The sequence below is a fragment of the Salvelinus fontinalis genome, chromosome 31 (assembly GCF_029448725.1).
Source record: "Salvelinus fontinalis isolate EN_2023a chromosome 31, ASM2944872v1, whole genome shotgun sequence".
NCBI lineage: Eukaryota > Metazoa > Chordata > Actinopteri > Salmoniformes > Salmonidae > Salvelinus > Salvelinus fontinalis.
In genome coordinates, this window is record NC_074695.1 from 41,120,441 (window position 1) to 41,130,298 (window position 9,858).

Genomic DNA, 9,858 nt, shown 5'->3' on the forward strand with positions numbered 1-9,858 from the left:
ACAGTATAACTTTAGTACGTCCCCTCGCCCCGACACGGGCGCGAAACAGGGACCTTCTGCACACATCAACAACTGACACCCACCAAGCATCGTTACCCATCGCTCCACAAAAGCCGCGGCCCTTGCAGAGCAAGGGGCAACACTACTTCTAGGTTTCAGAGCAAGTGACGTAACTGATTGAAACGCTAGTAGCGTGTACCCGCTAACTAGCTAGCCATTTCACATCCATTACACTATCCATAAACTTATTCAATAGCTCTGAGTCACTACAAAACAACACCTTTTGTTAAAAGAGCTATGCTGGATTTATGGTGGCATTTGGGCGTGGCATTTTGGAAGAAATACATTTTCCAGATGTTTTATTTTAATGTGTTTTGGTACATCTTCCCATTCTACATCAACTAAACTGAACAAAAATACACTACATGGCTCGTCGAATATCTCATTTCAAAATCATGGACATTAATATGGAGTTGGTCCCCCCATATGCTGCTATAACAGCCTCCACTCTTCTAGGAAGGCTTTCCACTATGTTGGAACATTTCTGCAGGAACTTGTGTAACGGATGTGAAATGGCTAGCTAGTTAGCGGGTACGCGCTAGTAGCGTTTCAATCAGTTACGTCACTTGCTCTGAAACCTATTAGTAGTGTTGCCCCTTGCTCTGCAAGGGCCGCAGCTTTTGTGGAGCGATGGGTAACGACGCTTCGTGGGTGACCGTTGTTGATGTGTGCAGAGGGTCCCTGGTTTGCGCCCGAGGTCGGGGCGAGGGGATGTACTAAAGTTATACTGTTACACTTGCTTCCACAAGAGCATTAGTGAGGTCAGGTACTGGCGTTAGGCGATTAGGCCTGGCTCACTGTCAGGGTTCCAATTTATCACAAAGATGCTCGATGGGGTTGAGGTCAGGACTCTGTGCAGGCCAGTCAAGTTCTTCCACACCAATCTCAACAAACGATTTCTGTATGGACCTCGCGTTGTGCACTGGGCATTGTCATGCTGAAACAGGAAAGGGCCTTCCCCAAACTGTTGCCACAAAGTTGGAAGCACAGAATTGTCTAGAATGTCATTGTATGCTGTAGCATTATGATTTCCCTTCACTGGAACTAAGGGGCCAAGCCCTAACCATGAAAGACAGCCCCAGACCATTATTCCGCCTCCACCAAACTGTACAGTTGGCACTATGCATTGGGGCAGGTAGCATTCTCCTAGCATCCGCCAATTTTTCCATGGCCTGCATACTCACCAGACATGTCACCCATTAAGCACGTTTGGTATGCTCTGGAATGAGGTGTACGACAGTGTGTTCCAGTTCCTGACAATATCCAGCAACTTCGCACAGCCATTGAAGAGGAGTGGGACAACAGGCCACAATCAAACCGTCTGATCAACTCTGTGCAAAGGAGATGTGTTGCGCTGCATGAGGCAAATGATGGTCACACCAAATACTGACTGTTTTTCTGATCCACGCTCCTGCATTTTTATAAGGTGTCTGTGTCATCAATCATCAAATGTATGATATACTAAAAGGGTGTGATTAGCTAATCATTTTGTTTAATATAGACCCTTCCCCAATAACAGTTTGCCACTAGAGGGAATGTTCAAGATCCGTGTATATCCTTGTAATTTGTGAATTTCAAGACGGTAACACCAATGACATAAAACCTAAGGACATAAATTATGTTTTTAAAAAATAAAAAAACGGTATTTTAATAGCCTTCTTTGTTTTTATTGATTTATACAATATATTATACTTTTGTTTACCTTCTAGAATTCAAAATAATAAATAGACATCTCTAAATCCCAAGAACATGTCACGACATCTCTACTCAACACTACTGGGACAAGGCAATTGCCTTGTCTTAATTAAAGCCAAGTCGCTGTTGCCCTGCTCAGACGTTGTATGCATCAACCAATGGTTGTGTGACACGTCATTGACAGTGCCGTAGGGCTAGAAAAATTCAACCACTATAAAACCAGTTATTACGCTGTTAGTATTTATTCACTACAGTACGATTTGATACACATTTGGATGTTTTATCGTTTTTGTTAGTCATACTTAACGGTTCTTATTTTTAGTCACTTCGCGAAGCAGACTCAACATACCGGGCTTTGGAAAGTCAATGGGAGAAATCCTTCGTCCTTCGTTGTTAATTTTCGCGAATTCTAAAGGCAAAACATAGATTCGAGACAATGTCTTAAGCAGCTGAACCTGTCATTACTACAACCTCGTGAAAGTGACAAACTGACACATTTTAATTTTTGTCAAAAACGACTTTATATCAAAAGAGTGCCTTTCGTTTAATGGCCTGCACATGCGCAGTTTGGCAAGACGTGTGGCAAGTCAGTTAAGAATGAATTCTTATTTACAATGACGGCCTACCAAAAGGCTAAAGGCCTCCCGCGGAGACGTGGGCTTTTTCATTAAAAATTAAAAAATATATAAATATAGGACAAAACACACATCACGACAAGAGAGACAACACATCACCACATAACTATGCTAGCTAACGTACTGTCTTTGATACTAAGACTCCCAGAGCATTTCACCTCCCAGGTTGCAATGATCCACCGAAGGCTGTTAGCTGGCTAGCAAGTAGCATCCCAGCTGAAGTCTAAATAGGCTATATTAGTCATTGGGCCAGCAGGCCAAATTTCACAGAATTTGTCCCCTTTGGGGGTGGCAACCATTTCGCTACACTCGCATTGACATCTGCTAACCATGTGTATGTGACCAATACCATTTGATTTGAAAGTTGAATTATATGATTTTCATTAAGGTCCATGTCTGCGTTATATTTTGGTATGATTGCCATGTATCGGAGTTGGATAAATGTGGTTACCACTGCATTATATGTGATGACCCCTATGGGGTTAGTTGGGGTAACAGGATTGAGTATATGAAATGTAATGTTGTATTATTAGGGAACAATCTTCTCAAACTAAGGCAATTTTCTATGTTATTAACTTCATAATACAACACATTAAGGTTTGAAACAATAGGAATGGTACACTTTATTGGTCACATACAATCATTTTCTTTAATATAGACCCTTCCACGATAACAGTTTGCGAATGTTCAAGATCCATGTATATCTTTGTAATTAGTGAATTTCAAGGCGTTAACAACAATGACGTAAAACATAGGGACATAAATTATTGTAATGACCCTGGGTTTATAAGCGCGGAAATCGCGCCGGACCTCTGGCTAGAAGGTCGAGGGTTCAAGACCTGCTCCCTGCTGTTTCATTACATTATGTTTGTAAAAAAATATATAACTATTTTATTAGCCGCCTTTGTTTTTATTGACCTATACAATATATTAAATACTTTTGTTTACCTATTAGAATTCAAAATAATAAATAGATATCTCTATGGCGCTGGAGGGGATGGCTGCCGTCTAATCGGCTCTTAACCAACCATGCTATTTTGTTGCTGCTACCGTATTTTATGACCGAAAAGAGCTTCTGGACATCAGAACTGTGATTACTCACCTCAGATTACGCGAAGAGTTTTTCATCAATGAGTCGGATGGGAGGGATATACTACAGACACCCAACCAGGCCCAGATCCCCGTCATTCGCTGGAGAAGGAAACAGAATTTGTGGAAAAAGATCAGGGTGCATTGTGAGGATCAGGCGATGAGTGGCTAATCTGCCTTCCGTCCTGCTAGCTAACGTTCAATCGCTGGGAAATAAATGGGATGAACTATCAACAAAACATTATAAACTGTAATATCTTATGTTTCACCGAGTCGTGGCTGAACGACGACATTAGGAACATACAGCTGGCGGCTTATACATGGCAGGATAGAACAGCAGCCTCTGGTAAGACACGGGGGCCTATGCATATATGTAAACAACAGCTGGTGCATAATATCTAAGGAAGTCTCAAGGTTTTGATCGCCTGAGGTAGTGAGGTCTACAGCTTATGAGATACTCTATCTACCTAAAGAGTTTTCATCTGTATTTTTCGTAGCTGTCCACGTCACCACAGACCGATGCTGGCACTAAAACCACACTCAATGAGCTGTATACCGCCATAAGCAAACAGGAAAACGCTCATCCAGAGGTGGCACTCCTAGTGGCCAGGGACTTTAATGCAGGGAAGCTTAAATCAGTTTTACCTCATTTCCATCAGCATGTTATATGTGAAACCAGAGGGAAAAATCTCTATACCACCTTTACTCCACATACAAAGCTCTCCCTCGCCCTCCATTTGACCAAACCTGACCATAATTCTATCCTCCTGATTCCGGCTTACAAGCAAAAATTAAAGCAGGAAGCACCAGTGACTCGGTCTATAAATGTCACCCCCTGATCTGTTTCACCTGTCTTTGTGGTTGTCTCCACCCACCTCCAGGTGTCACCCGTTTTCCCCATTCGTCCCTGGGTATTTATTCCGGTGTTCCCTGTTTGTCTGTTTCCGGTTCGTGTTGTCTTGTCAACCAGCGTGTTTTTCCGTGCTACTCTCTTTTGCTCGTCCTCCCGGTTTTGACCCTTTGCCTGCCTTGACTCTGAACCCGCCTGCCTGACCATACTGCTTGCCCTGACCTCGAGCCTGCCTGCCACTGTACCTCCTGGACTCCGACCTTGTTTATGATCTTTTGCCTGTACACGACCATTCTCTTGCCTGCCCCTTGGATTATAATAAATATCAGTGACTTGAACCATCTGCCTCCTGTGTCTGCATCTGGGTCTCGCCCTGTGCCCTTATAATAAAAAAGTGGTCAGGTGAAGCAGATGCTAAACTACAGGACTGTTTTGCTAGCACAGACTGGAATATGTTCCGGGATTCTTCCGATGTCATTGAGTACACCACATCAGTCACTGGCTTTATCAATAAGTGCATCGAGGACGTTGTCCCCACAGTGACTGTACGTACATACCCCAACCAGAAGCCATGGATTACAGGCAACATTCACACTGATCTGTCGCTTTCAAGGAGCGGGACTCTAACCTGGTAGCTTATAAGAAATCCCGCTATGCCCGCCGACGAACCATCAAACAGGCAAAGCGTCAATACAGGACTAAGATCAAATCGTACTACATCGGCGTCGACGCTCATCAGATGTGGCAGGGCTTGCAAACTATTACAGACTACAAAGGGAAGCACAGCCGAGAGCTTCCCAGATACACGAGCCTACCAGACGAGCTAAATAACTTCTATGCAAGTAACACTGAAACATGCATGAGAGCATCAGCTGTTACAGATGACTGTGTGATCACGCTCTCCGCAGCGGATGTGAGTAAGACCTTTAAACAGGTCAACATTCACAAGGCCGCAGAGCCAGACGGATTACCAGGACGTGTACTCCGAGCATGCGCTGACCAACTGGCAAGTGTCTTCACTGACATTTTCATCCTCTCCCTGTCTGAGTCTGTAATACCAACATGTTTCAAGCAGAGCAGCATAGTCCCTGTGCCCAAGAACACAAAGGTAAGCTGCCTAAATTACTACCGACCCGTAGCACTCACGTCTGTAGCCATGACATGCTTTGAAAGGCTGGTCATGGCTCACATCAACATCATTATCCCAGAAACCCTAGGCCCCCTTCAATTTGCATACCGCACCAACATATCCACAGATGATGCAATCTCTTTTTTTTTTTTCTTTTTTTTTTATCCCATTTTTCTCCCCAATTTTCGTGGTATCCAATCGCTAGTAATTACTACCTTGTCTCATCGCTACAACTCCCGTACGGGCTCGGGAGAGACGAAGGTCGAAAGCCATGCGTCCTCCGAAGCACAACCCAACCAGCCGTACTGCTTCTTAACACAGCGCGCCTCCAACCCGGAAGCCAGCCGCACCAATGTGTCGGAGGAAACACCGTGTACCTGGCCCCCTTGGTTGGCGCGCACTGCGCCCGGCCCGCCACAGGAGTCGCTGGAGTGCGATGAGACAAGGATATCCCTACCGGCCAAACCCTCCTTACCCCGGACGACGCTATGCCAATTGTGCGTTGCCCCACGGACCTCCCGGTCGCGGCCGGCTGCGACAGAGCCTGGGCGCGAACCCAGAGACTCTGGTGGCGCGGTCTAGGGCAGTGGTCTAGGGCACAGCATCGCAGTGCTAACTGCGCCACCCGGGAGGCTCAGATGATGCAATCTCTATTGCACTCCACACTGCCCTTTCACAACTGGAAAAAAGGAACACCTATGTAAAAATGCTATTCTTTGACTACAGCTCAGCGTTCAGCACCATAGTGCCCCCAAAGCTCGTCACTAAGCTAAGGACCCTGGGACTAAACACCTCCCTCTGCAACTGGATCCTGGACTTCCTGATGAGCCGCCCCCCAGGTGGTAAGGGTAGGTAACAACACATCCGCCACGCGATCCTCAACACGGGGTCCCCTTGCGTGCGTCCTCAGTCCCCTCCTGTACTCCTTGTTCACTCATGACTGCACGGCCAGGCATGACTCTAACACTATCATTAAGTATGCTGATGACACAACAGTGGTAGGCCTGATCACTGGCAACAATAAGACAGCCTATAGGGAGGAGGTCAGAGACCTAACTGTGTGGTGCAAGGACAACAACCTCTCCCTCAACGTGATCAAGACAAAGGTGATGATTGTGGACTACAGGAAAAGGAGGACCGAGCACGCCCCCATTCTCATCGACGGGGTTGTTGCATAGCAGGTTGAGAGCTTCAAGTTCCTTGGTGTCCACATCACCAACAAACTAACATGGTCCAAGCACACCAAGACAGTCGTGAAGAGGGCATGACAACCTATTCCCCCTCAGTCCTCAAATCCTCAAAAGGTTTTACAGCTGCACCATCGAGAGCATCCTGACTGGTTGCATCACTGCCTGGTATGGCAACTGCTCGGCCTCCTACCGCAAGGCACTACAGAGGGTAGTGCGTACAGCCCAGTACATCACCGGGGCAAAGCTTCCTGCCACCCAGGACCTCTATACACCAGGCGGTGTCTGAGGAAGGCCCTTATTTTATCCCTGATGTGCTCACACAGCTCTCTGGTCTTGGCCATTGTGGAGAGTTTGGAGTCTGTTTCAGTGTGTGGACAGGTGTCTTTTATACAGGTAATGAGTTCAAACAGGTGCAGTTAATACAGGTAATGAGTGGAGAACAGGAGGGCTTCTTAAAGAAAAACTAACAGGTCTGTGAGAGCCGGAATTCTTACTGGTTGGTAGGTGATCAAATACTTATGTCATGCAATAAAATGCAAATTAATTACTTAAAAATCATACAATGTGATTTTCTGGGTTTTTGTCTCTCACAGTTGAAGTGTACCTATGATAAAAATTACATATATTTATTTGTCTGTTTCAACATTTCCCTTAAATTTGCAAAAGCCTGAATGAATGTCACTGGAGAAAGCATGCAAGAGAGCAAAACAGCTCTACTCGTCTCTGTATGTGTTGGCCATGTATCTAATGCTGTCTGGTCCAAAATAGTATTAGATTGTTGCCGCCCATAGCATTGAATGCAAGGGAAGCTTGTAAGCATTTGGCCTCCCTTGATAAATTAAAAAAAAAAAAATAGTAGCCAATCAATGTTGAGCTAAACTGAGTTAGCTCAACTTTGAATGGTCCTGGCGCACCCAAATAAAGTGTCAAGGGAAGCCAGTTTTGATTTGGCTTCACTCCAATCACATCACATAGATTGTATACGTCATTGATAGAAACTCATTATGCATCTCATTGTGTTGTCTTCCGGTGGTTAGCTAGCTAAAATTGTCCCTTTCCTAAATTAGCCATGAATGGCGATGGGGATTTGGACTTGTAGTTGTACTTAATTCTCCGTACTGGCCAATCATTATAACAGCGATTCTGATCCAACCATGAATTCATACATTGTGCCCCTGGCTTGAAAGAGGATGGAAGTTCAATATGTAGCTAGATGTAGGCTAGAAGGCTCATGCTAGCTGTTTCCCTTGAAACGAAGTTAGGCTAGCGAGCAAGCATTTTAGCCAGGTAGTTTAGGACAACAGAAAAAGTGTGTACTGTATGACAGTGATATACTCTTTGGTCAACATGAAAGATGAGGATGGCATTGACATTTCCCTACAAGTAGCGTGAGTCAACATGTTTTTTTCTACTTGCACGCTCACACACGCACAAATCTGAACCATGGACAGCCACATCATATTTAGCTTACATTGATTGGAGTAAATTGTTTTTGGTATCTTTTAGTTGTCATTGTATTAGACTAAGCATAGGTGATTTGATGATATTGAAATGTTTAAGTTGAAATGGTGCTGGAATCGTGGAGGCAGCTCCTGTTTTCTATGCGACTTGCAGTAATTCTCTGTGGTTCTAAATCAATAGTTTAGTGGTCTGAAAATGTTGGAAACATTACCTTGCTTGACCATGCTGTAGGTTATGTAACGGTTTGTTACATGCAATATGCTTTGTGGACTTCACCAGACATAGGTTGCTCTCCGGTTTTGTATGAAACAAAGGTGTGGTTGAATTTATTCTGCCACTCTGTCTTCTTATTGTCTCTGCCTTAAGCCTATAGATCAGGGTCGCAATGTATATGAACTAACTTAGAGCAAACAACTCAATTATCACAACACATACAGTACCAGTCTAAAGTTTGGACACACCTACTCTGAAGGCAGTCATCAATGACCTTGGACCACAGAAGGTATTTGCATTGTCTGGTGACAGACAATGCTGCGAACATGAAGGCTGCTTGGTCTAAACTGGAGGAGTCCTACCCTCACATCACACCCATTGGCTGTGCTGCTCATGCATTGAATCTGCTCCTCAAGGACATCATGGCACTGAAAACAATCAATACGCTCTACAAGAGAGACAAGGAAATGGTTAAGTATGTGAAGGGTCATCAAGTTAAAGCAGCAATCTACCTCACCAAGCAAAGTGAGAAGAATACGAGCACCACATTGAAGCTGCCCAGCAAGACCCGTTGGGGTGGTGTTGTCATCATGTTTGACAGTCTCTCCAAGAAAGGGCCATATCAAGAGGATCCTCCTGGATAATGTATTTTGGGAAAGAGTGATAAGCAGCCTGAAACTCCTGAAACCTATAGCAGTAGCCATTGCAAGGCTTGAGGGAGATTGAACATCAGACAGGATAGCACTGACTCTGCTTGCAGATGTAAGAGAAGAAATCCATACTGCCCTGCCCACTTCACTGTTTCTCCAAGCAGAGGAAACTGCAGTTCTGAAATACATCAACAAGTGTGAAGACTTCTGCCTGAAGCCCATACACGCCGCAGCGTACATGTTGGACCCCAAGTAGGCTGGCAAGAGCATCCTGTCTGGTGCAGAGATCAACAAGGCCTATGGTGTCATCACTACAGTGTCTCACCACCTTGGCCTGGATGAATGCAAGGTTCTAGGCAGTCTGGCGAAGTACACTTCCAAGCAAGGGCTTTGGGATGGAGATGCAATATGGCAGTCATGCCAACATATCTCATCTGGTGGAAGGGACTTTGGATCTGAGGCTCTTTCCCCTGTTGCCTCCATCATCCTTCAAATCCCACCAACATCAGCCGCCTCAGAGCGCAACTGGTCCTTGTTTGGGAACACACATATCAAAACACGCAACAGGCTGACCAATACAAGGGTTGAAAAATTGGTGGCCATCTGGGCAAAATTATTTCTTTTTTTGAGCCTGACAATGAGTCATCCTCAACAAGGTTGGAAAGTGACAGTGAAGATGAGGCCTCAGAGTCTGATGTTCAAGAGGTGGACATTGAGGAGGTCCAGGGAGAAGACATGGAAGCCTGAGAGGAAGACAACCAAAGCTTTAGTTTCTACACTATCACTATCATGTTGAAAACGTTTTGGGGAGATACGATGGATCATTGGGGATCATTCAATATTCCCTTTTGTTGTACAGTGAAATCATCCCACGTGAAGAGTCAAC